The sequence below is a fragment of the Pholcus phalangioides genome, unplaced genomic scaffold (assembly GCF_987345545.1).
Source record: "Pholcus phalangioides strain wild (caught in Gottingen) unplaced genomic scaffold, Ppha-v1.0 ptg000018l_1, whole genome shotgun sequence".
Classification (NCBI taxonomy): domain Eukaryota; kingdom Metazoa; phylum Arthropoda; class Arachnida; order Araneae; family Pholcidae; genus Pholcus; species Pholcus phalangioides.
The window spans coordinates 4,960,847-4,984,864 of record NW_028301611.1 but is presented as its reverse complement, the minus strand read 5'-3'; the positions used below and the strand labels follow the sequence as shown (position 1 = coordinate 4,984,864).

General features: G+C 40.1%; 1 protein-coding gene across 1 annotated transcript in view; it reads right to left on the bottom strand.

Annotated features, from left to right (window-relative positions):
* Nucleotides 1–24,018, bottom strand: part of LOC149071604 (semaphorin-1A-like) — a 293,307-nt gene that overhangs the window by 184,452 nt on the left and 84,837 nt on the right. Inside the window, exon 2 of the mRNA XM_089247954.1 lies at nucleotides 18,355–18,446. The gene's annotated coding sequence lies outside the window, so the exon portion shown is untranslated. The remainder of the gene's footprint in view (nucleotides 1–18,354; nucleotides 18,447–24,018) is intronic.

The window sequence follows — 24,018 nt, the reverse complement described above, 5'->3', positions numbered from 1 at the left end:
CAAGGAAGTACAAGTGCTTTGGAGACTTGCCAGAATTGGTTGTAGGGTGGTAGAAAGAGATATGCATTTTCCAACTTTAGAAATGTTCCAGGAATTTCTAGGGAAACAGCAGGACGGACAACGGAACCCCCTTCCCCCCCCCCCCATCCGAAATCCTCCGCTCTTAACGAGTGTTGTAATACATGAGCAGCTATGCATCATTAATGGAATTGGAGCGTAACTGGACGGACTGGGTAAAATACATAAACAGTATATGCTGCTTGATTTCTGTGTTGAAACTAGTCCTGGAAATTTGTTATGTGTGTGTATACAACGCATATCCTTTCTCCTTCTCCACCACTGAGCTCTAATTATTCCGAAAAATTTCTGGAAACTACATGATTGGTCAATTTTCCAGCTCGAAGATGAGCTTTAAGACTCTTTTGGCTTATACTTTATAATGACGATCGCGATTGGACGAGAGTCATATGCACAGGCAAAGCTGAAATGATCCGTATACGATTATGTACGATATTTGCGAGTGGACGAGAAACAAGAGCTCAAGGACCGAGTTTGGATGGGTCAGTTTATTATCGGTACTTACGGTTTATGATAGTTTAGGTCAAAGGTCTTCAACCTCTTTCGAGTCACGAGCACTTCTCATACCCATCATTAAAATAAGAGCACACTTTCGGCGAGTTTGACAAACTTATATGCCTAGGATCAGGATAATTGCGATCCTTGAATGCAGTTTTTATAGGGTGTTTAATTGAGACGTTTGTCAAGAGCTCGCGAGCACGAAATCAGACACGAGCTTTGAGCACTCTTGGTGCTCACATGGTGAGTGTGTTTTATTACCGAATGTGGCTATTCTTCTTGTACACTTTCAATTTCACTTGAAAATAAACGTAAAGTACATAACTCACACACACACGTACGCACGTAGGCAAAGAAAAACAACCAAAATATGAAAAATATGAAAAAAATCAGCCAAGGGGGTCAGAGGCCGATAAATTACAAATTTAAAACTAATACACGAAATAACGAACACAAGTACTTATTTGTAAACAAAATACATAACAACAAAACAAAACGGAAACAAATTCTTTGGGATCAGTTACCATCTAGTGAAATAAATCGTCAATAGTTACCAAATACCGCCAAACTTATCATATATCGTCAATTTTAATCTAATTTTGAAAAATATCTCTGATTTGCACAGAATTCAAAACTATATTAGCATTTGATCATTTTTGTCGCACCAAGGTCATTTTCTGTACACGAGGGCTAATTAGACCGGGACCTACAATTTATTGCCGATTCCGAACGGCAGGCTTGTTTTATATACTCATCGAGAGGTTGGTGCGCTAACCCCTCGATGGGGGACTCCCTGCGGTAGCAATTTTTGCTGCGGTCAAGTCGCAGTTTTTTGTTGTATCCCTGTGTCAGGAAAGTTTTCTGACAAGGACGAACCGGGTATCGAACTCGCGACACCTCTAAACATCCTTTGGTACTTTAGGCGAGCATCTTATCGACCGGGCTACCGCGCCCTTATTAGCATTTGGTAGGTATTTAACGTTTCGGTATTTGGTAACATTTTGGTAGGTATTTACATTTTGGTATATCATTTTTGTTCTAATTTAAGCCTCTAAAGAGGGAATCAATTGAATTAGCGTACAACGAATTAATCAACCCTGAACTTTACAAAAGGGTAAATTTTTTTAATATAAATTTCCTTCATTTTTTATTTATAAATTTCTTTGATTTTTTTTCCTTTTTTAAGTTTCCATAATTTTTTCTTTTTCATAATTTCCTTCATTTTTCTTGTTTTTGATTTCCCTCTTTTCCTATTTTTTATTTATTCCCTATTTTTTCTTCACCTCCCCGTTTTTTAAATTTCCCCCTATTTCATCATTTTTTAAATTTATTTATTTTCGTTTTAATTTTTCCATTTATTACATTTAAAAAAAATTTCAATTTATTTCATTTAAAAATTTTTTTTAATTTTATATATTTTTTTCTAATCTTTACTTGTTATTCCATTTTATTAATATTTTTCACATTTTTTATTTTTTGTAATGTTATTCCAAATTTTTGTATTCATTTTTTTTTCCTTTGCGGTGAATTGCATGGCGGTGAATTGTTGGTCGGTGAATTTTCCGGCGGTGAATTGCTGGCGGTGAATTTTCCGGACACGAATTCGGTTAATGTTAAATATCTTCAGTGTTCCTTCGACTACATAAGATTATTTCATGTTTTCCAGCAACAGCCCAATAATCATCGCCAAAAACCACAAAGCGACATAAAACAAAACAAAAAAAAAGTTCAAAACACAATCGCCAGGTGGCGAAAATCACAACTAAAAACGGTAAAATAGTGAACAGTAGTGGCAACAGCTGTATACAAGTTCCCGGACACGGACAGAAAAAAAATATATAGTAACCCTAAAAAAGGTATTTATTCCTCCTTTTATGAGTTTACTCCCGACTATCATCAAGTTATTGCAGATCCAGTAGTTGCTCAATTGCTAGACCAAGTTACTCTTAGATTCGGGAAAAATCCCTAAATTACTCGCTTACATGTGAGAGTAATAAAATAACCTTGGACCATTTCCAGGACACTCAGTCCTTCTTCTCCCACTTTCTCTCTCTCACATACTCTATACGTATATATTTTATTCCCATCTTTCCAGAATCTCAAGGTTATTTCCCGGTGTTTTTTTTTTCTCCTCTTACGGTTACTGCTCTCACTATCACCATTTTTTTTTGTCCTGGATATGTAAGACTTGATCCAGGAGGTCACGTAGCAAGGTGAACAGAGAACATCCAGTTTTTTTTTATCCTTTATATTCTCATATCCTTTTATATAATAAATGGGAACAGGATGAAGTAGAGAAAAGCCAAAAAAAAATTGTGGAGAAGCTTGTCCTGGAGCAAAATGACCGCAAATAAGCTCTTAGAAAAATAACATTCGCGTCCTATATTTTGGGATATCTTTACCCAAAAAAATATAAATTTTCTACAATTTTTTTTGGAATTTTTGTATTTTATATGAAGAAGCTACATTTATATGGTGATTTAATACACTCTTTTCATAAACTGTTTGCATAAATCAAGTCCTGGATATCAATGGAGGAGCAGCGTGGAGAAATTGGATGGAAATTTATGAGTGGGTGTACTAATAATAATGTATAATAGCGGCAATAAATATGCAAATTTATGTACATTTCGTGGTTTTTTTCTCCCCTTCGCTTGTGGAAAAAATGTTTATAAGATGAGAATTTCTATTCATAATAGCAAAGGAAATTTTCTTTTTTGAAAAATGTTAGTTTTTAATATTATAAATATGAATTTTACGAAAACAATGATTATAAATTGGGAAAATTATCAGATTTTGAAAAGAAATTATGCAATAAATTGAAACAAATAGTTAAAAAGTCGAAAAAAAAGAAATCGTTTTATATTGTGTTATTAGTGCTATTACACTGAATTATTACATTGTTATTCAGTGTTATTAGACTGGAAATTTTCCGCACTAACCGAATTTCGTATTAAGATTTTGGTTATGTATGGGAAACCTTTAAGAAAAATGGAAAAAATTATAAAAAATGAAAAAATGGGAATGAAAAAAACTGGAATAACATAAAAAAGATATAAAATGAAAATTTTTTTTAAAAATGAAATAAATGTGGAAAAATTTTTTTTAAATGAAATAAATGGAAAATTTTTTAAAAATAAATAAATGGAAAACATTTCAAAAATGAATCTATTATTTTGGAAAATAATAAACCAATAAAAGTAGAGTAAATAGTTCTTGAAATTATAAGAATTATTTTAAAAATTTAAAACTATGTAAAAATTTATGATTGTGTTATGTTATGTGTAACTATGTCAAAATAAAAATAACGTATGATTCACTGGAACTTTTATTTTATAAATTTAGATGAAAAAATGTACGCAGCATAAATTTTCTTTCTGGAAATTTTTAGGTAAGAAAATGCAATCATATTGTTTTGTTTGATTAACGAATATGAATAATTTGGTTTGGTAATCAGTTTTTTTGAAGAAATAATAAGAATGGGCAATTTTTTTAAATTTTTAATTGAAATATTTTATGAAAACTGATTTCTGGATTTCAATGAAAGAAAAGAAAACCTTTTTTTTGATGAAAATGGAGTGAAAAAACAAAACAAAATTAAATGTACGGACCACTCGTGTCCCGTATTACGGGACATTCCTCTAGTTTTGGTTGTTCCGATTTTTTTCCCACACATCGTCCAGTCCTCCGATACTTATTCGAACTTGTAAATATTACAAAAGCCACGAATATATACAGCGTTTTTATAATATAGTATACGTTGTTTTTAATGATAATTATGGCAAAAAATATAGATATTCATCTGTCGCATGATATGGTCAGGTTCAATGTCTCTCCCCCCCCCCCATAATTTTTTCAGTTATTTTAATAAAATTGGTGATTGTGCTTACTTCGGGCAACGTTTTTGATCTTAATAGCTGTCAAACGTTAAAAACCAATTATTGGTTATGTATTTTACCCTATTTAAAATCCCAGTTTATCGTATTTTTCTCAATGAAATATGGTCGTCATGACCATTAGAAATTTGATTTTCCTTCGTGAAATACATTTTTGTTTACTGCGATTTTCCTCCTTCAGCAATTTCAGAAGTAATTAGCAAATTGCATTTAAGGCAATAAATTGTATTTTTTTTTGGTAAAATTTAGTGATATTCCGGATTTACGATCGCATTTTTCCTCGATGATGTACCATCATGTCAATGTAAGTGTTGATGCATTGTTTCAATTAAAAACAGGCTAAAAAAAGCATCAATTTAAATTCGTTTTTTTTAAAAATAAATTTTTCAATATGTTTTTTATATTGGGGTGAACCATAGATGGTTAAAATATCATCTCCAAATCAATGACAGTACAGTCACCCCCCCCCTGTATTAGCGGGGGTTACGTTACGGGGGGGGGGGGTGACCACGAATACGGAAATCCGCGAATAACCAAAACCATAGGTGTTTTTTTTTGTGTACATTTCGTTTATTGAACAGCATGAGAAGAGCAGGGTGACGCAGAGGGTAGAAGGGAATGAATGTTGAGGGTGAAGCGATTGCTGGCGATGGTTTCTGAAATAACGTGATTTTTATGCTTGCCGTTTCTTCTTCATACAGGGTGTTTCACGAAGGACTCCTAATTTTGAAAATTAATAACTCGGAAACGGTGATAGATAGAAGCATGAAACCAGTGGTATGTTTATTAAAAAACTAAGAATTTCTGATACAGAAACCTGAAAAATTTAGTTACAAATTGCACCGATAGATGGCGCTGCAGGTGGCATTACCATAAGTAGGCTGTTCATAGTGGGTAATGCAAGCAGACCTCGTTGCATTCACATCAAAAACGATTCAAAATGTGCACCTTTCACTCAACACACATGTCGCAAACGAAGAATGAAATTGCCAGTGACTCTGTGTAGTGTGTCACCGGAAATCTTAACAGCTCGTCGAGTGTTAAAGGATTGTTGCGGTAAACAATGTCTTTCAGCGTGCCCCACAGAAAGTAGTCGCAGGGGGGTGAGGTCGGGTGAATACGGAGGCCAGTCCATGCCTTTTCCCTTAACTGTCGAATAGTTCAACGCAATAACTCTATCATCGAAGTATTCGTCCAGAAAGTCAAAAACGACTTGTGTACGGCCCACACAGTACACATCTTGCATGGACCACGCCGTGCATGGTCGATCGTCCAACGCTTGTTGAGTGGCGACAAATTGTTTCAAAAGCGCAATACACCGGTCAGTCGTCACAGTTTCCCGCAAGAAAAAGGGCCCAATGATGCCTTTGCGGGAGATTGCAGCCTAAACGGTAAGTTTTGGGCAATGGAGTGGTCGTGGATCGACAAATGTGGATTTTCGGTACCGCAAAATCGCCAATTGTGTCTGTTAACGACACCAACCAGATGAAAATGCGCTTCGCCTATAAACCATATTCGGGTGACATCGAAACCAGAACCATGAATCATGTTGAGCATCTCGTTGTCGTTCAGCTCGAACTGGTCTGTCGTGCCGGCATTGAATCCTGTACGGAAACATGTGTAATATTTTTCGCACGATTCTGTACGTGCTGGATGGCGTGATTCCGGATTCAGCTGCAAGTCTGCGGACAGATTTATTCGGATGACGCTCAATAACTGCAGCAAGTACCGTTGCATTTTCAGGTGTAACAACGGAGTGTGTGTGGGACCCACATTTCCGACTAACACGTCGGCCACGTTGCCTGTCTGTTGAAATTTTTTGAATAGCTCACGAATTGTTTTCCCATGTGGGCCTTTTGCAACTTGAAATCGCGTTTGAAAACTTCTGCTTGTGGCAGTGGGGCTGTGATTTAATTAGTGGTACTCCACAACACAATAAACACACATTCCTCCATGGAATACATCACTTCCGGAATTTCTTTCACTATACGCTAATAGCGGTCACGTTTCAACGGCGAAGTCTTCGACGACTGATCGCTCTCGGTGTCTGAGCTCACTTCATAGGAATCTGTAATGCCGTCTGTGGCACCATCTATCGGCGCAATTTGTAACTAAAATTTTGAGGTTTCTGTATCAGATTTTTACGGTTTTTTTTATAAGGGGCCGTTAAAGTATTACGTAAGCAAATTTTTAGCCATTTTTGACCCCCCCCCCGTTAGCAAAAGTCAGCAAAACACTGACACCCCCCCCTGTCATCAAAAGTCAGCAAATCGGAACCCCCCCCCCCCCATCGATGATGACGTAATACTTGAACGGCCCCTAAACATACCACTGGTTTCATGCTTCTATTTATCACCGTTTCCGAGTTATTTATTTTCAAAGTTAGGGTCCTTCGTAAAACACCCTGTATCATCAAGTATGTTGGAGTATGATGATAAGGCTTCCTCTAGCAATTTCTCTACATGTGAAGAACGTACCGTAGAGGGATCTATGTCATGAAAACAATCTATTGCTGATTTGAACTTCCGAAGCTCTTCCGCTATGTGTTACTCATGGTGGAAACTTGTCTTCCACTATTTTATCTTGATCTTCTTCATCTGGTACCGCTTAGGAGCAGTCAATTCCTCCTCGGTCAATGCTGAATTGCTATTAATTAGCTGTTCGACTTCTATACCCATAATCATTGAACCCTTGTCCACCCACCTGTTTCGCTAAAGTGATAATGTATTCTATAATTTCTTCAGTTGGCTCTGTAGAAATGGTTGCGTCCTTTAGCGCACATTGTGACCAAAGGTTAATTCAATCCGAGGTGACTGTTTCTCTCTCGGGAGCTCTCACGACTCTAGTGATGACAGTAATGCCATTAGCGGGCCATCCTAAACATGCACAACTCAAATTTTGTAAACAAAACACATGAATGAAGATTTCTGAGTGTTGCGAAGAAAATTTTTCCAATAAAGGAAAAAAAACTGCGAATATAGAAGCCGCGAATACGGGGAGGCGACTGTACATAGAAACATTACCCAGAATCGAATAAATCTGTGGTGTTTGGTCAGAACATGGTATTTCCAAAAAATGGTTTTTTGATGTAAAAGAAAGTCTTACGAATTATAACTAATTAGAAGTGAGATAAATACGCAAACACGCGTGTACAGCTAAACAACATGCCGATGTATGATATTTTTATTTGTGTGTATGCTTTATTTTTGATTTTTAAATCGCAATGAAAATGCTCGTATCTCCAAAATGTGATTTTGGAGTTATCATGTTCTGACCAAACACCGCAGAAATTTCACCTCGCATGTCATATCCATTGTCCAAGTACCGTTTACGATCGATTAATTGCGAATCCTCCTCCAAAAAAAAAAATCCATTATAAATCGTATTCCAGAATCTTCTCACCGAATCCAGAAACCCGAGCGTAAAGTGTTAAAGAAAAACTTTCCCATAACTGAATTTTAATATTCACTCAGGATAAATCGAACGAATTTATATATATATATATATATATAATCAAATTCCTTTTTTTCCCGTCCTTTTCCGAAAAGTGCAAAACTATCAAATTCCGGAAATCGGGTCTTCGCCTCTGTTGTCCTCTTTACCTCTCTCTCTCTCTCTCTCTCTCTCAGCACACATCATTTCTGAAACGCCCTGCGGTAAAAACTAGATCAGGTCATGGTATGTGTGCAGGATTGCATGAAAGGTACGGAGTCTGTGCGGAGCATATATGTATATATAAATCGGGAGTGAAGTTAAAGGGGTATATTATATTGCATTACGTGGCACTTTGGCATTGATCGATTGCGCCACAAAGTTCAGAAAAAAAGCAGCAGGAAGGAGGTGTAAGGAGATGATCCCCAGTGCTGGCTTCCGGAAATTTAAGGACTTTTTGAACCTTAATCCTTGCATATATATGCATGCGCATAGCAACTAGAAGATTGGGAATTGGGTAGAGGGAAAGGGAGGAAGAGGAAAATGGTAACAGAAATTCGGATGAGGTTCGACAGTGAGAGAGAGAGAGAGAAAATTGATGCATTTTCCCGGAGGAAATATTCCTGGGGTGGGGGAGAAAAAAGGAATAATTCAGTCTCCAGAGGAAATATTGAAAAGATATCAGGATAATATTTCGTTGGAATTTTTGGGAGTAGTAACTAGTCATTTCTTTTCTCATACAAATATACAAATGCCACAACAGGCAAAATGCCCAACGAGGGGACTGAACAAAGGAATTTCGAAAACTAAAAATGCGGTAGCACAAACCAACTTTCACACAATATTGAATACAAAATCAAGTAAAAAACAAAGAGAACACCAGATATTACTTTTTCAGAACGAAAACAAAAAACATGCGACTGAAATCACCAAAGAATACCTAGTACAACATAAATACGTTAGGGCCACTCTCATACACTCAGAATGCACATTCCGCGCAGGGCCGTCATTTCAACTTCTTCCGGGGGGGGGGGGGGGCAAAGAACATGTACTTAATGTATTTATAGTTATATATACCATTTTTAGTGTATTTTCAAAAGCCGACCTCCGCCCCCGCCCAAATGACGGGCCTGACATTCCGCATGTATTGATTAGAAATACCACAGAGGAATATGTACGTGCATTTACGGTTAAGTATATAGTATAGTCTTTGAAATAATGTTTGTATGACCCTCCAATTTCCAAGCAATTAAACATACTTCCATTAGCTATTAGCTATTCAATTAGCTTGGACTTCTGATTCTTGAAGAAGAAAATTGATGAGAATTAGGGGTAGTAGAGAATATGAGGTATTCAATTAATATGAGGTATTAATATAATAATATTACTTATAATATGAGGTAGTAGAGATGGAAATGCAAATGGCGTCTATTAGGACGACCTATCATCGCAGGTTGAAGCTAGAACAATTCGCAGGTTGAAGCTGCTAGAAACGAGTATATACATCGATGAGGGAGACATCTCTTTCCTCAGGTTACTGATACCTCTCTCTCTTTAACCCATCGCTCTTCGTATTCTTACTTTCGTCAACGCTTCGTGAATGTTAAACATATGATAGGTGGGCGGGATAAGTTAATAAGAAATTAGTTGAATTAAAAAAAAAAACCCCCATGTTTATATGGGATTAACAACTTCACTCTTACAAGCGATTGGCAAGAAATTCGGTGATCTCTATTTGACCAATCGGTGATAAATATGGCAACTTTGTCCTAACCTAACAGCAAATTGGAAAAAAGGAAGGACAGAAAAAATAGAAAGTAAGGGAAAAAAAAACAAAAGAAAGGAAAACAGTGTAATATACATAATTATAAGAGATAGATATATACTTATCTATTTTCTACTCTTATTTTCCCCTGTCTCTTATCTGTAATACCTACAGATAATATAGTCTAATGGTAGTAACCGATTGGTAGGTTAGAAGTAGATTTCTCTTTTCACCTTCTCCCCTAATTGTTCTCTTTCGTTCGTAGTTGTATATAATGATACATCACACGGAGGTAAAAAGAACTACTTTCCCCCCCCCCGTAGGTTTGAAACAAAGCTTCGCGGTGATGGAGAGAGAGAGAGGAAAGAAAACAGAATTTTTGAATTTATTCCACTCACTGGCGTTTGGACACTTATTACGTCATTTATCTTAAAATGGTTAAAACGGCAATTTCAAGTCATGATCGCAGTGGAATACTGGAGAAGATAAAATTACTCATACTTTTTGAGTTAAGCTGAGGCGAATGAAATTGGGGGTAAGTGGAACCACGCGGGTTCGCGGAACGGTCTCTTGCGGAATTTTTCTTTCGTACCAATCGTATTTTTGAATAAAGATACAATTGGCACGTAGCTACTCGTACAAGGTTACAAGAAGCTTTCATATGGAGAAGTTAGGCTTGTGGTTGTTTTGCATACCTTTACATTTCGACAATTTCTGAAAGTGCGAGTTGGTCTAACATCGATATTTCGGTGTCAATTTTTTCCTTTCCGATTTATCTGTCCGTTCAAATATAGTCATGATTATCACTTTATGTAGAATGACCACGACGTTTTTCTGCTGTTCAAACGTCTTGTCAATTGAACAGATGTACTTCTTTTTCGCTGAGAGTTTTTTTTTTTAACCGAGTGTTAAAATTTGGTATTCAACCCAAGTGGGACCCCTCGGCCAGCGTGATAAGTGGTTATATACTGTATTTCTTTCTCTGAAGACGACACCCACTGTGTGCTGGAATGAATTAATTTTTTTCGTATTTTCCATATATTTGCCTTATTCGTTGGTGATTTCTTAGTATTCTGGCCAATGTTTGTCTACTCTTCCGTAGGGTTAAGCAGTCTGCCCAGGGCCGTAGACCGGAGTTGTGCTCGGTTTGGAAGAAAGAAAAATTTTAAGGATGACAATAGTAGTAGATACAGCAGGAATTTTTTTTTTTTTTTGACGTGGATACTAAAATATGTTCTTGAGAAGACAAAGGGAGTGGAAGAATGAAAAAGTACAGGGTGGGCAAAAAATTCATGAAAACCGAAAAAATGACCGGAATAAAAAACGGTTTGCAGGGTTAGCATCGCTAGGTCACGGGAATTTTTTTCAAGACGGGGGAAAAATCACAAAAACAGTCGATAGGTGGCGCTGACGTACACAAGTGAAAGAAGAGCTACGCAAATAACGAACAGAATGGCACTAAATCGTTTATTACAGCAGTATGTATTATTCCCACATGACCGCCACCACAGGGGATAACACATTATCACGCATTACACATTATACACATTATGTGTTATCCCTTGTGGTGTGTGGTGTGGTGGTCACGTGTAACACGTGCTGCTGTAATAAACGATTTGGAGAATTCTGTTCGTTATTTGCGTATCTTTTCTTTGACTTGCATATACGTCAGAGCCACCTATCGGCTGCTTTTTTATTTTTTCCGGTATTAAAAAATTCCCGTGACCTAGAGATGCTAATCCTGCGAACCGTTTTTTATTTCGATTATTTTCCGAAATTTGGTTTTAATGAATTTTTAAAGTTTCTACACAGACTTTTTGCCTACCCTGTATGTAGGTGGATGGTGGATGTGGTGGTAAACCAAGGGAGAACCCACTTTACTTTTTTCTCCCTTTTGTTTCTTCAATGTTTACAAAGATACCAGTTTCGGAGATATGTCACTTTACTTCAACTATCCATCACCCAAATTTATTTCCAAAAACCCGTAAAGCAATGGGATTGAATGCAATGATAACCCTCAACCATGAAGTAAAAACCACATGCAATGACTTTTTTTGACACTGGTGATCGATTCTGCATTTGTTGTGGACGGTTTAGGTCATCATAACCATTCATAATTACTACTTTCAACCAGCTTGGCTCCAACGGCTTTATTTGCTTGTGGTTTCAGAGTACGTTGGTTTTGCCACTATTTTTGTCGGGTGGTTATAGTGACGGACTCGTATCGCAAGGAACCGGGTAAAAACCCCCATCGGTGCCTTAGTGGTGGTCGACTGAGACCTGTTTTCGGTTCGAAGCGAAAATGCCAGCCGATCACCCCCGTTAAAAAGTCGCCACATACACAGAACAACGGGCCTACAAAGCGCACAAATATTCAATAACTATATTCACTCACAGTTTGAAATATAGATGGCGGCTCTGAAAAATCAGACTCAACACTAGATACGCACATAGCGTACAAATACAAATACAAATACAAATACAACGCCACAACAGGCAAATTGCCCAACGAGGTGGCTGACTTAAGAATGTGGCGATGCTGTCGGCAAGAGTGTGTAGGTGTTGGTTTCGAATAGCATAAATCTGCCAACACCTCGTTATGTGTGCGCGCCTTTTCTTGGCCTCTCTTCCGCTGTTTGGGAGAGAAGGCTTTGGTTTCTTGCAGAGTAGAGATGTCTTTTAACTGTGTGTCCGTGTATTCTTATTTCGTATATATGTGTTAACGTGCCGTGTGTTTCTTCTAATTAATAAACCGTATATTTAACCGTATCTAGAATTGAACAGTCTTAGTGGAGTCAAATAAAATTTAACTATGGATAAATAGCTACTTCAATTTAAATGTCATTATCACCTCCGGCAACCACATATTGGTGCCCATAAACTGGTGACTCAGGACTATCGGATATTACCTTCTGAAACCACTGTTCCAGTTCAGCCTCGTACGTTACAACGGATCATGAATACCTCTCTGCAACGTGGATTTTAATTTCAGTTTCGTGGTGAGTGAATATTTCTCTCTTTCGTAGGACTATTGCCGTCTTCATTCTTTCGCTATGGCAAATCCGCAAGCAACTGCTAGTCAGACTGAACTTTCCCTTTCGGGAACCGAAGTCTCACGTGTTTCATTCCGTGCGCCTCCATTTTGGGAAGCCGACGTTGATTTATGGTTCCTTCAAGTGGAATCCCAGTTTATCACGGCAGGCATTACAGCGGATAAGACGAAGTTTCATTCGGTGATTTCCGTTCTCGACACAAAAATCTTGTCTTACGTGAGTGATTTAGTACGTAATCCTCCCACACACGATTTATATGAGACTCTAAAGAAACGTATTCTTTCCCGATTTGCTCAATCTGAAACTGCTCGCTTGAAATCTCTTTTTCATGAGTGCGAGCTAGGCGACAAAAAACCGTCCCAGCTACTTTGTGAGATGCGAAACTTGTCGAATAACACAATCAGTGATGATGTTTTGAGCACATTATGGCAGCAAAGATTACCCGTCAGTGTTCAACAAATTTTGTCGATTTGTCGGGATCCTCTTGACTCTTTAGCTCAGATAGCTGATCGCATATTAGAAGCTTCGAGTTTCAACGCTGTCGTTTCTCAGGTGTCTCAACCTCCTCTGCCTTCTTCAGAGTTGCATGAGCTTAAAAAAGAAATTGCATCGCTCGCTACACGAGTCGAAGAGCTCTCTCGTTCTCGAAACCAATACAGAGGTCGGTCGCGAAACAATTCGAAAACTCGTGAGCGGAAAAAATCTTCAGATCGCTCCGATCGACGCAAATTGTGCTGGTATCATGCTCGATATGGTGAAAAAGCACATCGTTGCATTTCACCTTGCCAACACTCGGAAAACTAGTGGGCAATCCTGTTACAGCGGCGGCCGGAGATTGCCACTTTCAAAGTCGCTTATTCATTTGTGATAGAAAATCGAAAATTCGTTTTCTTGTTGACAGTGGTGCAGCTGTGAGCTGTTTTCCTAAATCACTTGCCAAAGTTTCCAAGCCTGACGACCTTTCGTTATATGCGGCTAATGGCACTAAAATTCACACATATGGAACTAAGCATTTTGAACTTGATCTCGGACTGAGGAGAATATTCTCATTCAATTTCTTAGTGGCCGACGTCACAAGTCCTATTTTGGGTGCCGATTTCTTGGAGAGATTCGGTTTACTTGTTGATGTCAAGAATCGCCGGTTGGTTGATAATTTGACAACTCTATACTCTCTTGGTGTCGTTACCACTGGTCCTTCTCTCGGTCTAACTACAGTTTCTGGTGCCACTACATACCATAAAATTTTGACCAAGTTCCCAAATCTCACTGGTTCGGTCTTAAATTCTCAACCCAAACCACATGCCATTATCCACTTCATCGAAACATCAGGGCCTCCCGTCTTCGCAAAGGCTAGACGTCTTTCTCCTGAAAAACTTTTTGCCGTCAAGAAAGAATTTAACTTGCTTTTGAAGCAAGGCATCATTCGTCCTAGCAAAAGCCCTTGGGCTAGTCCTATCCACCTAGTCCCAAAAAAGACAGGTGGTTGGCGCATATGTGGTGATTTTCGTCGGTTGAATGCCGTAACTACTCCTGATCGTTATCCTATTCCCAATATTCAAGACTTTTCTTTCGGTCTGGCTGGAAAAAGAATATTTTCTAAACTCGATCTTGTAAAGGCATACCACCAGATTCCTGTGAAAGAAAGTGATATTCCCAAGACGGCTGTGATTACACCGCACGGTCTCTTTGAGTATGTTTTCATGACCTTTGGGCTCAGGAACGCCGCACAAACATTTCAACGATTCGTTGACAGCATCCTCTCGGATCTCGACTTCTGCTATGTTTACTTAGACGACATTCTTGTTGCGTCAGCTGATGAGAAGTCGCATGAACAAGATCTCGATGTGTTGTTCAAGAGACTAAGCGAATACGGTTTAGTTCTCAATCCTGACAAATGCCAATTTGGACTCAAAGAAATTCAGTTTTTAGGTCATCTTGTGTCAGAAAAGGGCATTTCCCCGTTGCCGGATCGTGTTACCGCACTTTTGGACTATCCATTGCCCAACACAATCGATGAGCTGCGACGTTTTCTGGCACTAATAAATTTTTATCATCGTTTCATGAAAAACGCTGCCTCTACGCAAGCATGTTTGCATGATCTAGTTAAAGGCAAACAAAAACGGGATAAAACAAAAATCGTCTGGTCTGAGGAAGCAAAATCTGCATTCGAGTCATGCAAGGAAATGATTTCCAATGCTGCTCTATTGGCTCATCCTATTTCAAGTGCGCATCTCCTTCTAGCTGTCGACGCGTCTGATTTCGCGATTGGCGGAGTTTTGAATCAAGCAGTTAATGATCAAACTCAGCCATTAGGATTCTTCTCGCGTAAGCTAACTTCAGCTGAACGCAGATACAGTGCGTACGATCGAGAATTGCTAGCGATATATTCAGCAATTAAATATTTTCGACATATGCTGGAGGGATCTGACTTCGAAATTCTCACAGACCACAAACCATTGGTCTATGCATTTTCCCAAAAAAGTGAAAAATGTTCACCTAGGCAGATTCGTCATCTAGAATTCATTAGTCAATTTTCAACCCGTATCAAGCACATTTCAGGCGATCGAAATGCAGTAGCCGATGCATTTTCAAGAATATCGGAAATTGAAATACCTCCTAGTATCGATTTCGCCGAGATGGCTCGCGCTCAGGATGAGGAAGAATTGCGATTACTTCGTGAAATGGACTCAGGTCTCGAGTTAAAACCAATGACTTTCGGTTCTCCTGAAGTCACTCTACAGTGTGATGTTTCCACTGGTTCAATTAGACCTTACGTACCGTCAACGTTTCGCCGCGCTATTTTTGATGCAGTGCACAACCTCTCCCACCCTGGTGCCAAGGCTACTACTGAAATGGTTCGCAGACGATTCATCTGGAAATTTTTAGAAAGGGACTGCAAAGAGTGGTGCAAAACTTGCATCCATTGCCAGCGATCCAAAGTTGGTCGTCACACACATTCTCCTATTGGTGCATTCGGATTACCTTCCGCAAGGTTCTCGCATGTCCATATTGACATCGTGGGTCCACTTCCACCAAGTAAAGGAAATCGCTACGTTGTGACTTGCAGTGACCGATTCACCAGATGGCCGGAAGCTATTCCTGTACCCGATCAGACTGCTGAAACTGTGGCATTCGCTTTCCTGTCGAATTGGATCTCCCGTTTTGGCGTTCCAGAACGCATTACTACGGACAGGGGTTCTCAGTTTGAATCTGAACTCTTCCGATCTCTTGCGAAGTTGCTGGGTGTGGACAGGGTGCGTACTACCGCTTACCACCCACAAAGCAATGGAGCCATCGAGAGATTCCACAGGGACTTGAAAGCTGCCATCATGTGTCACGCCACTGAAAGATGGGTTGACGTTCTTCCTACCATTCTACTCGGGATACGCTCAAGTTTCAAACCTGATTTTGGTGCTACGCCGGCGGACATGGTCTACGGAACATCTCTGAGGTTACCAGGAGACTTCTTCAAAGATTCCGGTAAGCACACCTCAAAATCTGATTATGTCACGAACTTGCGTATGACTATGTCAAAGCTTCGTCCTTCGCCTTTGTCCAATCATTCCTCAAAAAACATTTTTGTGCACAAGGACTTGGCCAGATCCACACACGTTTTTGTGAGGGTTGACACTGTAAGGCGTTCGCTACAGCAGCCTTACCAAGGACCTTATGAAGTTTTGAATAGGACTGATAAATTTTTTACTTTGCGTATCAATAATGAATCTAAGTGTATTTCTATTGATCGTTTAAAACCTGCATATTTGTTTAATTCTCTCGAATGCAAAGAATCTAATGTTTGCAAATCATCTATATGTAATGCCCCAGCCTCGCCACAGGGCTTCGTCACGAGGTTCGGACGGAAAGTCCGTTTTGTAACACCTTATCAAGCTTAACGTCCTTCGGACTCGTGGGGGAGTACTGTGGCGATGCTGTCGGCAAGAGTGTGTAGGTGTTGGTTTCGAATAGCATAAATCTGCCAACACCTCGTTATGTGTGCGCGCCTTTTCTTGGCCTCTCTTCCGCTGTTTGGGAGAGAAGGCTTTGGTTTCTTGCAGAGTAGAGATGTCTTTTAACTGTGTGTCCGTGTATTCTTATTTCGTATATATGTGTTAACGTGCCGTGTGTTTCTTCTAATTAATAAACCGTATATTTAACCGTATCTAGAATTGAACAGTCTTAGTGGAGTCAAATAAAATTTAACTATGGATAAATAGCTACTTCAATTTAAATGTCATTATCACCTCCGGCAACCACATATTGGTGCCCACAAGAACATCATGGATCCCCGAGCCCCTACCTACTACTGCTGCTACACCACACATGCACCCCCCCCCGCGGAACCCCCCAACGAATCGGTACATGCGGGAATGTGCGTGTACGTGGAGTGCAACCTGACGTAAAGTTTGTTTCTGTGTAATGCTTGTTATGTGTAGTGCTGCCATCTACGACCAGTTTTTCTAACTATGAGTGAAGTGTTATGATTGAATGATTTATCGTTGTAGGACTGTTGCTCTCTGTGGCGAGACTTTTTAACGGGGAGATCGGCTCGCATTTGCGCCTTGAAGTTGGGAACCACAGAAAACCAACTTCAGCCGACCACCACTGTGGGGTTCGAACCCGGATCCTCGCATCACGAGTCCGGCACTATAACCACTCGACCACCACAGCGGCGAACGTAGTGCACGCTTGTTTCCGATTCTTGGGATTAGCGCTGTTGCTGATTATTTGAAAACCTGAATTTCAAGTATTTTGATCAATCTGTAACAATGGCGACTCACAGAGTCGGAGAGCATTCATTCATTCATTCATTCATTGAATCCGAGCACAACTCCGGTCTATAGCCTTAAGCAATTCACTAACGATTGACAACAGCTTTGTGCGTGAGCGGACATCAATCACTAACGATTGAGGGTTGCCCGACTCGGAGACCAATAGGGGATCAGGTCCGTGAGCACCAGAAGTTATCTTGAGAGTTTACACGCATACGAGTGGCAGAAACAGTGTGCAAGCATGTTAGTGACGTGACCTAGACACTGTGCAAGTATGCGAATGGCCAAAGCAGTGACGTAGAGATACTTACATACACTTGCCAATTACAGACAGAGATTCTTGAACTATGAGTGAAAACACCCGAATTTGATTCATAGGGGCTTCCAGGATGGGTCGTTCAAACCCATTTACAAGCAGGGATTCTTTAGATACGGGTCACGCCGTAAACTTGATTCTCAATGGGCTGGACGAGTCCCACAAATCCACTAACAGTCCTGTTGTGAAGTGAATGCACTTGATGCGTCACAGGTTTCACAAATTTCGAAAAACAAACAGTACCGCGAAGTTGATCTTGCAGTTGATTTTGGGTCGCGGCTGAAAAAGGTCAAGAACCCCTGGTATACACACTCACACTTCCGGCACAACTCTCTCGGTAGTAAATTGTCCATGGCGATAGAGTGGGTGTTGTGCTCTGTTTGAAAGAAAGACCACGGTGTTCTGAAGATGGCTGTGCATCGTAGGGCCGAAACGCGAATAAAAGTGAAAGCAAATATTCTGTTGTCTTTAGAACGTGTTAGAAATTTCTTTGAATTAAAAAACCACAAATTTATTATTATTTTTCTCCTGATAATAACAGACTTACGTAGTTTCTCCCGTTGCCGATCAGTCACAGCATCTGATGTGTGTATTTTTCTCGGATCAACTTCGACTTATGAGAAGGATCACAACGAACGTCTGTAAGAGAATGAAAGACAAAAAATAAAATTGTTAATAAACAGTCTTTACGGAAAAAAATACAAAAATTTAAGAAGTTTCAAGAAATTTAAGAATTTCGCCCCTACCATTTCGTGTGTGATGAAGTGACCTAGTATGTCACTGTATAAGTGATCACGTGAGTGACTTTATAAGTGATCAAGTTAACGATCGTATGAATGACCAAGTGCGTGACTTTATAAGTGACCAAGTGCGTGACCTTATGAGCGAACAAGTGACCGTATTTGTGAACAAGTGAGTGGGGGGTCACTCTCTTGGTCAATTATACATTCACTTGTGAGACTTGAGTGACTCATCAACTCACTTGGCTACTCATATGATCACTCACTTTGTCACATACAGTCAATCGCACACTCACTAACTTATACATTCACTCACTTTGGCACATACAGTCAATCGCACACTCACTTGGTCAATCAGGCGGTCACCCAGCAGTACGATCGCTCACCCAGTCATATAGTCACTCATACGATCACTCACCCAATTACCTGATCACTCACGCAGTCAGTCACATACTTGGTCACTAACATCACTAACAGTCACTCATTTGGTCAGGACAATATGCCAGGAATGAAATTTCTGGGGGCGAAACGTACCAGGGACGAAATGTCGAATGCGAAACGTACGAGGGGCAAAACATCGGAGTCGAAGTTTCCGGACCCCCCCCCCCCCCTATCCAAAACGTTGAGCAACCCTTGCACTAGTTGGCCATTTACCGCGATTAAATATCACTCACTTAATAAATTCAAACACACTGATCCCCCAACCCCAACTCCCATGTTTAATAGTTGCATGGATTTCCTCTTGCTTTAGGTCGATCCAATAGATCGATCCAAAATCAACAAGCATTCCCTTGAAACAGTTCCAGGAGAGGAATGGCCAATTAAATGCTAAAATGCTGGGAGACGGGGGGGGGGGGGGGGGGTCGATGTCGATTTACGATGCGTCACCGTGAACCTAACGGTGAAACGTTTATCCAATCTCTTCCCCCCCCCCCTCGCCACAGCCGCCTCCCATTTCAAATCGTTTACGATTTTGAAAACGGTATTTTAAGAGATCGAAATTCGAAATGCTTATATTGATTCCGAGATCCCACGCACACAATCCCACTTTAGATAGCAAAACCGCTCCTTATAATGTCACGTTTCCCAGTGGTGTATTCCAACCGACCCCTCCCCCTCCCAACCAATACCCATGCCTCGTCGATATTCATGCCGGTTTTAACCATTCGATTTTCGTTGATCGATCTTCTCGCTTTCCAAAACCGTATTCCGGATATATTCCAAATGGTTCCCCCCCCCAAAAGCGTATATATATATATGTATAATCCCTTTCGTTTTAACCTTTTTTCCCCCCCAACCCCCTTGAATATCGGTGATTTCACTCCCGAACTGTGGGAAACTCCTCTCTGGGGAAATCAATGACCAATAAATACTGGAAACGGTTGGTCGAGAGTGGATTTTGGATAACGGGGGTGAGTTGGACTGGATTGTCAAAGGTTTTAGGTTCGAAACCCCCCATCACACACCCGAAATACACCCGTTAAGGTAATTTCACGGTGTCGTGGCGTCGTTGACCCTCCAGTGAGAGGGATATCGATCTCTGGTGTCACTAATTAACTAACCACTTTCTATTCTCATTGTCCTGTTATCCAATGTAAAAATTTGGACATTTCCTAGCGATGATTTCTAAATGCATTCTGGGATGTTCACATTGTTATTTTGAACGCTAACAGCCAAACGACATTATTACTTACCCCAACTGTTTCTCGGATTTAAAAATTTCTTAGCTTATAGGGGCCGTTCAAGTATTACGTCATCATCGATGGGGGGGGGGGGTTCCCGATTTGCTGACTTTTGATGACAAGGGGGGAGAGGGGGTTTGGATAATGCTTACGTCATCAACCACCCTTTATGAAAATATGAGTTAAGATTCAGAGGAGCAGAGCTGATGACGAAATTTTGCTGACGGGGGGGGGGCAGCGTTTTGCTGACAAGGGAAGGGAGGGGGGTCAAAAATGGCTAAAAATTTGCTTACGTAATACTTGAACGGCCCCTTACCAGGGGGATTGAAAAAGTGACAAACCATTATAAAGGAACGATCTTTTTGTACATAACATTGGCAACATTAAAGAAGTGGCAAATCATTGTGAAGACATATGCATGTCTGAAACGCATTGTGTTTGAGAACCACGTTAACCAAAATAAGCATTCTAAAAGGGATTGTTGAGGTTCAGAAACCATTGTTGCCTGACAGTTTTTTGTGCCCATTTCGGGCATTTGCCCAGATCTGACGAACTTTTAAAGTAGCTTATTGTTCAAGTCAGGCCCATTTTCGCTTATGTAAAAACTTTTACAGGGATCGATCTAAAATTGTAGATTTGTATAGAGAACACACACACACACACACACCTGGAAACCTGGAAAGGTTATAAAAATACTACACACACGCAGCATATCCGTGACACCAAAACAACACCATAAACGAGAGATCACTCACGTAAAGCAATAAAACAAGAGCAACTAAACCGTTTAAAAAAAGCAAAAAGCAGCACTTTTCGTGTGCTGATGTCGTCTGCGAAAAAAAAAAGTGTTCTAGCAGTGACGTCACGCAGTAGCTCCGAGACCACGCCTCCCCAACTGAGCCGAGGCGGCAAGCGCGATTTCAAATTGACGAAACAGCCCCGGAAAAAACAAACGTCAACGACACCGGTATAGCTTGTAACCAATGCGATAAAATTACAGAATACCTCAAAGGCCATATACCGACCAATGATGTCGATCGTAAAAAAAACAACAACAACAAGAAAGGGACCTAAAAAGTCCTTAAATATAATCCAAACGGAAATGTTATTCTTGTTATAAAAATCCTTTTGGACTCTCTCGAATCACTTTCAACATCGGTCAGTTTGAAAGTGACGACAACAAGGGATTTACGTACGGTCAAGATCCTACTCGTCAATAGGGATCTACCCTCCACGTTCCGCAATAAAATGGACCTACGAGTGCCTTTTTTTCCCCCTTCCTCGACAATAATAATCCCTAGACGACCATCACAAAACGTCCATTCCAATTTCTATTTCTTTTTTTTTCTTCCTGGAAAATCCTCTTCAACCGATTTCCTCTCTTGTCGCTTAATTGAAAAAAAAAAAGGATCCAGGACCGATCCCGTTTATTTCTACGGAAAACGGATTCGTTGATGGGAATCCAGCGAAAAGAAAAAAAAATAAATAGAATGAAAGAACATTTCTAAATTATTAAACCGCGGAAAAAGAGGGGATTTTCCGAGAAAACGTAGTGTTTTCGGGCGAAATACCCTGTAAAGGAAAACATAAAAGAGGAGAAAACCGCATTTACTTGTGTTCGAAAGCCGGAAATTCTTGGAAAACATAGGGGTTTAAAAAAATATATATATCCGGGGTATTCATTAACCCGGATACATAGCCCGAATTCTCGGAATTCCTCCGAGACACGCGTTGGTGTTTGCATGTACGAGCACCGTTAAAAGTCATGTAATGTTAAACGAGATTTCTTAGCGTGATGGAGTTGGGGGGGGGGGGGGTTATACTCGTGTGATAGACCCCCGTAATCCGTAACAGATGGTCAAGGTTATGTCAGGGTCGACGCATACGTTTACTGTACAGTACGTGTACTTGGATTTCCAGGAAATCTTGCCAGGGGCGTCGAAAGTGTTTGGAACTTGTGGGTGGGGTTGGTTGTCTTGATCTTTTTACGTAGGGAATTCCGATTTCTGAATCAATTCAACGGGTGCTCAGACCCATGTCCTTGTTTAAGGATGGCGGGTTCCTAAAGTGTGGTTCGCGACGGTCACGTAAATGAACTGGGGGAGGGGGGGGGGGTTTGCGGTAAAACGTCTAAATTTCAAAATTAAGCATCTCGGCAAATATTTCACTTAGAAACAGAGGCGCATTTATGGCTTTGCCGCCTGTTGGGCTACATGAATTTTGCCACCCTTCTCCCGTTCTAGGGGGATTTCTTGACTACTCTTTCCTAGAATTCCCCCACTCTGTGTTACAACCCACTTGCCCCCCCCCCATTCCTGCAAAAACGCCTGTATGAGTCACTCTTTTGGTCACTCACGTGCTTGCACACTGTTTTGGTCACCTGCGCACGTTCTTGGTCACTCTTTTGGTCGCTCACGGATTTGGCTGATTGTTTTATAGGTCACTATTTTGATCGCTCACGGATTTGGTTAATTGTTTTATAGGTCATTCTTTTGGTCGCTCACGGACTAGGTTAATTGTTTTATAGGTCATTCTTTTGGTCGCTCACGGACTTGGTTAATTGTTTTATAATTCACTCTTTTGGTCTCTCACCGAAATGATTCTTTGCTTCTTTTAAGCATGCAAAATCATTCGGATGTTTAAACATGCTCTAGGTTTATTCCATCTTTGTTTATTCCATCCTCCCTAGGTCCTGTGGTCGTTTGCTCTGTATATCCCTCTTTTGCTCACTCACGTGCTTTCAAATTTTCTAAGCCACTTTTTTGGTCACTCACTAACCTGCTCTCTTGCTGTCTGGGTAGAGGCGGATTTATTGAGATTTATAAAAATTTTGCTACCCTTCTCTCATTCTCACAAACTTTCTTGGCCACTAATCCCTCAAATTTGCCGCATACCTGAATTTGCTATAGCCCGCTAAGCCCCCCCCCCCCCCCGTCACACTGTGTAGAAACACGAAACTTTTTGTTAGACTCGACATAAGCAGGGAAACTACTTTATGATTGGGATTTTTTTTGGAAATGAGGAAAGTGATAACATTTTTGGTACTTCAATACACTTTCCTAACTATAGTCGATTCCCGTTTTAACAAATACCGTTGCCGCGGAAAAAATCTCGTTTTAACGAAAACTGTTCTAATCCCCCAAGATAAGTTTACATAGGCACAATGTAAAAATCTGGAATTCCTTTACAACGAAATTTCGTTACTACGAAGTGATTTCTCTGGTCTCTCTTGGAGTTCGTTATAACGGGATTCGACTGAATAAGTATGATCAGCGTTTCAAAAGTTAAAGGGATAACTAAGATTATTTTCGTAGATATACACCAGGGCTGGAAAAATCACAGAAAAAAATGTAGGCAGGCACCAGAACAATTTCTTAGGCACCAAGGAAATTTTTACCTGAAGAAAAATTGGGAGGAATTTGGAATTTTGGAGAATCCACAAAATAATATTTCTTTTGATTTCTTTAGGACATAGTGACCCTCAATCATGTTGGCAGATATTCTGCTATAAATTCCACATATTTTGGGTTCGCCCTCATCCTGCAATTTAGTAACTACACAAGAAAAATCTAGGCACCAATACCTTTACAGTCGCCATGGCAACCTGGCGCTTCGAGTTTGTCCAACGCTGACATACATTCAACCCTCGCCTTTTAAAGGATCGAATCCGAAACTATTTTCCAGAAATCACCCCGGAAAACAAACCGAGAAAAATAAACACGGTATCAACTCAATTCCCGGAATGCGTTCAAATGAATGCTCTCTGGAAAGCGTAAGGCAGCAGCACTC